The sequence below is a fragment of the Rhyacophila brunnea genome, unplaced genomic scaffold, assembly GCF_057557595.1.
Source record: "Rhyacophila brunnea isolate RB1 unplaced genomic scaffold, BYU_Rbru_1.0 scaffold_13, whole genome shotgun sequence".
NCBI classification, from domain to species: domain Eukaryota; kingdom Metazoa; phylum Arthropoda; class Insecta; order Trichoptera; family Rhyacophilidae; genus Rhyacophila; species Rhyacophila brunnea.
This window is the reverse complement of record NW_028232785.1, coordinates 31,355,350-31,364,131: the sequence shown is the minus strand read 5'-3', so window position 1 is coordinate 31,364,131 and position 8,782 is coordinate 31,355,350. Positions and strand designations below refer to the sequence as shown.

Here is an 8,782-nt window from a genome sequence, read left to right as displayed (position 1 = left end):
AAAAGCCGTAAGAAAGCGACGCTTGCCTATAAAATGTACTATAATGAGTCATCTAAAAACACATTAAATGTACATTCTGCTGAAAGTCACACCAATGTGACGGATGCCGATATAAATGTAGGCAGCTCAGTCATCTGAAAACTCATAAAATTTCATCATTCGAGTTCATTCATTCAATGAAACATTCTGGAAATTTCTTGGTTAGTATGTTAATGGATGCTGCCTTCATCTTTATAGTATACGTAGACGAAAACGACGTGATTATTGGAACATTTTCTGCATAATTTCGGATGTGTGTATCAAGCCTTGATTATTTGTTATAATTGGGTCTCACATTACTTATTGATACAGCCCTGGGGTGTTGTTGCAATTGTTCCATTAGCGTCCATATTGGAACAATTAAAAGGCCAAAACTTATACACCTCATCCAATAGTCACTTGGGTAAATGAAACGTATGCCCAAAATCCTTGATGATTTAAAATGATTATTTTTTTGTAAATCAATAAAGGAATAAATATGTATTTAGGTAATAAAATGTTAGTCATAATTTGGATAGTGTGTGTATGATTAATTGTGCTGTGTAAACGATCAAGGTGAAATACTATAATATACCCCTAGTAAAACAAAAATTTAGATGTAATCATTATAAAACCTATTTTTTAATGATATGGCATATATGTGTAACGCCATGCATTGTATTTTAGATGTAAGTATTAAGGATAATATTAGGAAATAATTAACGCATAACGCGATTTAGTCAAGGTGCGCTCAATCACCGACAGTCCCCGTCGTGGGCAGTCGAAAGTTGTCAAGAGGCCCGAAGCCACGTCGGTTAGCGGTCCGAAACGTCACATTTGTTGGCAATTTCTCACATTAATTTTGGCATCATCGAAAGCATCTTCTCGGTTGCAATGCAGTATCGTTCGCTACGCTATTATTATTATGTTCGATAACACAAACCATAGGCTTCATCGGAAGACCATTGGTCCGCAATTAACGATTGTTTAATTATAACTCTGACTCTCTCCGCTATTACACTATTTTTTGTTGTTGTACGAGAGTGTGGGTAATCAATAAACAATATATAATATATAACATGGCGAACCTTTTTATGTACGCGTGCCAAAATTTCCCAAATAAAATTGTTCTATTATTAGACGTGCCGAGCATTTTTACGTGAGGTAAAATGGTTTTTAAAAACCTATTAAAATAATGATGATGTTCTTGACACCACTCACAGAAAATATTTATAGCTTCACTAACAAAAATCTTTTTTTTCAATTTCGTCAAATATTTCCGTCCACCAATTTTGTAACTGTCATTTTTGTAAGAATCACCAAATTTTTGTTTCTTATTTGGTGCAGTCATTTTTTGTGTTAATAGTAGTTAATGTATCAATTATTTTGGTTCTTATCGTACTAATTGACATGAGAATTACTTCAGTCTGACGATGCTTTCTCTCGTTAGAGTGGTCTGAAGCATTGTAAATCGATCAAAATTAGAGGTTCGCGGCGCGGTTTCCCCCGCCGCCTGATGAGGTAAATGTGAAAATATTATATGTGACGCATAAATTCTAAGGACCAACCTATGCAACTGTATATTAAAATTAAACGTAATGCTTATTCTTGAACATTATTTTTCTGCTATTTTTATACAATGCGATCCGTCTTTTATTAATATTATCGGTACCTATCTGTTTTCTTCAAACGCGTGCCATAAATTCGCCACCTCTGATATATAACTACGCTAGTGCACAAAATCGTATCTTTTAATTACTGTTGCCATGCTGTGTGTACCCACTTCAATCCTGAAACATTTTAATTCTACAGACATTTATTGTTTTACTTTAAACATTGACAGCCGCGCTACTGAGCTAGCGACATAAGGTTTTGGTGCGTTATTATCAAAACACAAATCTACTCCTGGCTATAGATACAATGATAACTTGTGTACAGTTGTTATTTGGATTAATTGTTTTACAGAGATTACAGCACTTTTTTATTTCGTGTGTTGCAAATAAGATTTTAACAACTTGTACACTGACTATAATGAAATATTCTAGTAGTCGCATTCAAATATGATTATTGTGACAATAAGCTGTAACTGTTATATTTTACTTGATATTCTATTGCTACGTGATATGCAATGTTTAAAAACAAAACAAAAGTCAAATCACATTTTTTTAATGTTTGAAATGTTTATATCGTAAATCGTTGCGTTTCGCGTTTGAGTGGTTAATTTGTCAAATTATTGGAAGTTCGTGTATTTTATTATTTACGTGTAGTAATAGATATAAAACGGGAACCAGAAGAAACTGGATGGGATACCGAAATCAAACCGGCACGTACGCTTTGGTTTGATATTCCGATAAACCGTCCAAATTGTCCAGACAGACATTCTTATGCAAAACAAGAGAATTTCGAAGCTGTGCAATGCAAAGTTGAGGCTGATCATTGCCGACTATGGCTAAACTAAACTAGACTAAAGATGGCAGTGGGCTGATCCGTTAGATACCCCCCCTCCCCATTAAAGTCGAACCCCCTGAGTAGGGATTCCAATCCGGGGATCCCGAACTATTTTCGATATGTACCTATGAATCCCGGGATTGGTAAACATTATGCCGAATCGGGTTTGATTTTTTTTAACAATTTTTATAGAAAATAAAATAAAAACGAAAATATAACAGAAAAAATACTTTTAATAACATATAACTACATGAGAAATAAACTGAGTTTTAATGAAGTTTGATTTATTACCCATGTGTTGCCAACTCATTTTATTTTTTCACACAAATTAATAAAAATGAGAAAGATTGGGGAAAAACAATGCTTCGCACTTTCAACAAAGTGATTCCACCATGAACTCATACGTTTTATGACAATTTCATATATAGCTGACTAATTAGAGTTATGAAGCAAAAAGCCATAAGCAATGATTACTTTAATATTTTAAACCTCACTAACTTATTTATTAAATCAGAAACCGCATTGTCATATACTTTAATATGTATACACACAGATTTGTAAATATGTACTACTTTGTTTAACATAAATTAAAAATTCTACATAATATTATGTACGATGCCCGTAAAGTGAATTTGAGAAATAGAATAAATAAATCAAGAAACATTTAGTTAGACGTTTCAACCATTTACACCTAAGCTGTCTTATTTTTATAGAAAGTAAACCATTGCTCACTACCAGAAAGTGCTATTTTGGAGACCCACTGGTCAAAGGGGAATCACCTTATAATAACCATTTTGCTGCCTTGCGCAATCGCAACATCAGAACAATAATAAATCCATTAAAAAGTAGAGCTCGTTTAAGGTGATACATAATGTTTTAATTACGTACTTAAATCTTTAATTGTTTTATATTTTATTTATTGTCAATACAATATGTTATTATTCGAATTTGACTTTGAAGTCCTTGAGATAGGGTTTGCTCTTTCTTCTTAGCGTGAGGATATATTCTACTAATTTATTTTTCTTTTTCTTGTCGTTGGTCATTTCTCCGTTTTCATTTACTGGTCATACCCGCGCGTCTGTTTTTTATGTATGAAGTTTGGCATCACTTTGTTCATTATGGATTTGACTTCTTACTTTGTTTACGTGTTGCTTCTGACAGTTCATTCTAACTATCAAAATAATTATCTTGGACGAACGTTAAGTGATAGTTAAGTGAACGTTAAGTGATCAGTGATTATGGCGCAACATCTGAATGACCGTGAGGAGGATATTCTAAAAGCAATGGACACCAGACGGCGCAGCAGAACTGCTACAGGAGGAAAAGTTCAACGTACCAGCGTCGATTAAGATGCTGATGTTTGAGGTATCCTCGTTACGTACCTTATTTCAGCAGGGGGACCGGCAAGGAGTGGCACAACGCCCAAAAAACAATTCTTGGCGGCCCCTACGGTCGTAGAGTTAGGTCTAAATGACAAGTTGCGTCGGTGCGACCACTCGTGATCAGCTAACCATCTGACGAAAAGGACCATCGCGGCCCTCCAGAATGCGATTTTTTCCCAACGGGACAGCTTCTGAAAGGGTATGCAAGGGTTAGTGGATTGGGCAACTAATCCTCAAAACAATTGGTAAAAATAATAGCCGTAGCCCGCATACCTTTTGTGCGGATACCACCATTGGTAAGTCCTTCTTTACTTTTACGGAAAGATTTTCAAACGCAACAATCAGCAGCGGTCACTCTCCAGATCGAGGACTTAAAGAACTCAGGGGTTCTAGAAGAAGCGGGTCAAACCCCTGGTTTTTCTCTTTACCCTGTTTCTGATCAAGAAAGAAGACGGGGCCCTATGCCCTGTTTTCAACCGAAAGCGTTTGAATGCGTTCCTACAGCCAAGGCCATTCAAACTAATTCACCATTACGAGGTTCCAGCCGTCTTACAAACAGAAGACTGGCTAGTTATAATAGATCTAAGCCAGGCGTCCCTCCAGGTACCAATGGCTTCTCAACATCGTCGATTCGTTCGACTACCCTACCAAGGGGAGCTCCTACGATTCACGTGACTCCCGTTCGTGCTGCCAACCGCTCCAATTATGTTGGCATCCCTGACCGATTGGGTCGCCGAACGCCTACGAAAGAATGGCTGAGAATATTCACTTACCTAGACGACTTCTTAGTAGCCAACCAATCCGAGAAACAGTCTCGATTCAGGTGGAATACAGGATAACCTTCCTACAGTCTTTAGGATGGTTTATAAATATTAAAAGATCCTGTCTGAACCCAAGCCAACAATGAGGGTCCCTGGACATCACGTAGGACACACACAACAAGCGGGGGTTTCTGTCGCCGGAGAAGTGTGTAGCACTCCGTCACCATCAGCTGCTAATGCAGGTACAAAAAGGCAGTTGGTCCCCCAGACAGGCACATATCCAATCCCTTCTGGGGCGACTCAACCTCACATCCTACCTCCATGAGGAAGGTTGCATTGCCGACGGCTACAACGCTCCAGTCATCAATATGGTCGAGGTCCCATCCTCGCCAATTGATGACGATCCCACCACAGGCCCAACGGGACATCATGTGGTGGCTGTAGGCGATAGGATTCTCAAAGTTGACATAACGCAGGAAAAGGCAGTTGGTCCCTCAGACAGGCACATATCCAATCCCTTCTGGGGCGACTCAACTTTACATCCTACCTCCACGAGGAAGGTTGTATTGCCGACGGCTACAAAGCTCCAGTCATTAATATGGCCGAGGTCCCATCCTCGCTAATTGATGACAATCCCACCACAGGCCCAACGGGACATCTTGTGGTGGCCCTAGGCGATAGGATCCTCAGATTTGACACAACGCAGTTACAAAAAGGCAGTTGGTCCCTCAGGTAGGCACATGTTCAATCCCTTCTGGGGCGACTTAACTTCGCATCCTACCTCCACGAGGAAGATTGCATTGCCGACGGCTACAAAGCTCCAGTCATCAAAATTGTCGAGGTCCCATTCTCGCCAATAGACGACAATCCCGCCACAGGCCTAACAGGACATCATGTGGTGGCTCCAGGTGATAGGCTTCTCAGAGTTGACACACATCAATCACCTCCTGACGACAGACGCGTCTGACACAGGCTAGGTAGCCCAACTGAATGAACACACCTATCAGGTACGTGGAAACAAGACCAGTTAGCATGGCATGGCATTCCAACAGGAAGGAGATGTTTGCAATTCAATCTCAGATACAATCAATCATAGGATTAGATCTGCTTCTGCAGACAGACAACAAAACAGTGGTGGCATACATCAACAACGAGGGCGGCACAAAATCTGTCACCCTCCCAAACCTATGCCGACAGATACTAGTATTTACCAGTCGAACCAACATCACGTTTACTGCACAATACTTCCGCAGAAATTACAACTGCGTGGCAGATCATCTCTCCCGCAGACAACTCATTCCCGAATGGCACCTCATCAACACCGCAACCACCCCCCTGTTTCAAAGATGGGGTGTTCCCGAGGTGGATTTTTTCGCAAGCGAAACAGCACATGTCATTGCAACGTATGTGTCACGAGACGTTACAGACAGTGGCGCGCTGTTTCACGACGCCTTCAGCCGAGTGTAGGACTTTAGATTGGCGTGGATATTTCCCCCACCAAACATCCTTTCACGAGTCCTAGCGCACCTGAACTCAGCAAGAGGGAAGTACTCACTAGTGGCACCAAGCTGGAAACAATGCTTATACAATGCCTCACCTACATACGACACTAGTTGGTATGGAGACCAACGGTCCACCTCCAAGGACCCGGGACCTGTCCCTTTAACTATGGATAATTTCGGGTGGGGTGGAAATAACATCAAATTGAATGGTGGAAGAAAGGGCACTTCTTACTTCCAGATGGCGGCCTTCGACTCTAAAAATAAACCAGCTTGGAACAAATGGAAGACAATGACATGGGTAACATGAACCTAATGGATCATAATAGCCCTCAACCAATGGAATTGGCCAGATACCTAGGCTACATGCACAACATGGAGGGTTTGTCGTACATAACCATCCTGGTGCATAAGTCAGCCATAGCCACATTTTGCAAACCGATTATCATTGTAGATATCAGCATCAACGTGGTAGTACAACACAATATGTTACAGGAAATTTCGGTTATGATAACTGAAAATATGAAACCCATCAAACCACCGGTTTGGGATCCAGGACGAGTGGTAGATCATCTTAGGAAAACAACACCGGTGGAGTACAACCTATTCGAAACCTCTCGCAGGACAGCCACCTACTCGGCTGCTTCTCGCATCGGGACGAAGGGTTCATGACCTCACACTACTCAGTAATAGTAGACAATGGATTAGTGGAAAAAAGTGGCCACAAATTGTATGGCCAATGTTTGGCTCAAATACAGATACCGCCAAGCATCGTCAATCGGAATGGAAGCTAAGCGCTTCCACGTGTCAAAACATCGACCCAGTATTCTGGTTACGGAAACTCGTCTGCATGTCAAACCCAGGGGTCGAAATGGACCGGAACGCACCGGAGCGCCGTTCCGGTTCGTGAAATCTGTAAAGTTATCGCCCCGTCTCGTGGACAAAATAATTTGACCGTCCGAGCTAGATATGCCATATAATAAAAAAAAAAAAAAAAAATCTAGCACACTTATGTTTATGAAATACACATAAAATTTGATAACCATGTTAATTTTCGAGCGCTCCGGTTTGTAGTCTTTTCCATTTCGAGCGCTGGTCAAACCTAAAGAGAGGGGAATGTCGGTATATTTCGGAATTATTTATATCTTCAAGAGGATCACCAAAACCAACCACCAGGACAGTTATAGGGAATTGGATATGGTCAGTACTGTTGGAAGCAGGGGTACAAGAACCACCAGGTAGTGTCCGCTCAGTAGTGGCTTCCTTAAACTGTAAATATACCCAATAGATGATATTTTAAAGAGAGGTAACTGGCGTAGTGAGTCGACATTTCACGACAACTACCAGAGAACGATGGATACACCACCATCAGAAGGGGAAAAGAACCCATTAACTTCTCTATTCAACATATACATGGAAAGTCACGATGGTCTATACCTCGTCAATGAATCATTGTCACATACAGGAATTTGGCATACCCAACACCAGGTGATAACAAACAGATGTCTCAAGGACTTCAAAGTCAAATTCGAATAATGAAAGGAGTTTTACCTACCAATAAAACTCTTATTATTCATGTTGACTTTGAAGTCCAGGTAACTTCTACCTGGTTCCTTGAGTCATATCATAATGAACAAAGTGATGCCAAACTTTATACATAAAAAACAGACGCGCGGGTATGACCAGTAAATGAAAACGGAGAAATGACCAACGACAAGAAAAAGAAAAATAAATTAGTAGAATATATCCTCACGCTAAGAAGAAAGAGCAAACCCTATCTCAAGGACTCAAGGACTTCAAAGTCAACATGAATAATAAGAGTTTTATTGGTAGGTAAAACTCCTTTCATTTTTTATTTTAATTGAACTTGTATTTTTTGTTATCTTTTCATAAATATATAAAACTGTTTTACTTTCACATTATTATTTATATTACAATATTATAAGATTGAATGTACACATTAACAATAAATATTTTTGCCAGATTTTATCAATGTATTTATTAGTTATTTTTGTACATAAAATTTTTATAATAAATATTAAAAAAATGCCAATCCCGGGATCACAATTTTGGCTCGGGATTGGATTCCTTACCCCTGAGTACCGGGCAGAATTTCGCAACCGAGAGGATTTCGAAGATATAAAAGATTCTAGGTAGAGAGCACATCGCTGCAACAATATGGACGAAGCATCTAGAAAATAAAATGACACTCATTTTGTGCCGGGTCTGCCGGATGGCGAAATTCATATTTTAATATCGGTATCCTACGCTCAAATGAACATTCTGCTTGCCAGCGGTCTGGCGACACCGCTGGGTCTGGCGACACCGCTGGGTCTGCCCATACAAAATTTCTGACTGTCAGATTTCGACTCCGCCGTTATTATTGTGCTACAAAATGCCAATGTGCCTAGTTAAAAATTGTAAATTTTCCGCTGTATCCGCTTTAACCGAACAGTACCAAAAAATCTACTAAACACTCCAAAAAATATGGGATATCACTTTTCATGTGTTAGTATTATTTATTATTGATAAAATGCCATTTTAAGATATTGATGAATGTTTATTCGATGCATTGAATAACAGAAACCATTGGACAGACGCCTGTGATGTGCTGGGCTCACTTGCGTCTAATCTCATTTAATCTGTTTCTAACGCAATGACACTAATACGCCAT

The 8,782-nt window shown here is 39.6% G+C and overlaps 1 protein-coding gene across 2 annotated transcripts in view; it reads left to right on the top strand.

Moving 5' to 3' along the window:
- The first annotated feature begins 3,580 nt into the window (after positions 1 to 3,580).
- Positions 3,581 to 8,782, top strand: part of LOC147077276 (uncharacterized) — a 69,459-nt gene continuing 64,257 nt past the window's right edge. For both annotated transcript variants that reach the window (XM_085940790.1, XM_085940789.1), the window contains exon 1: positions 3,581 to 7,596. The gene's annotated coding sequence lies outside the window, so the exon portion shown is untranslated. The remainder of the gene's footprint in view (positions 7,597 to 8,782) is intronic.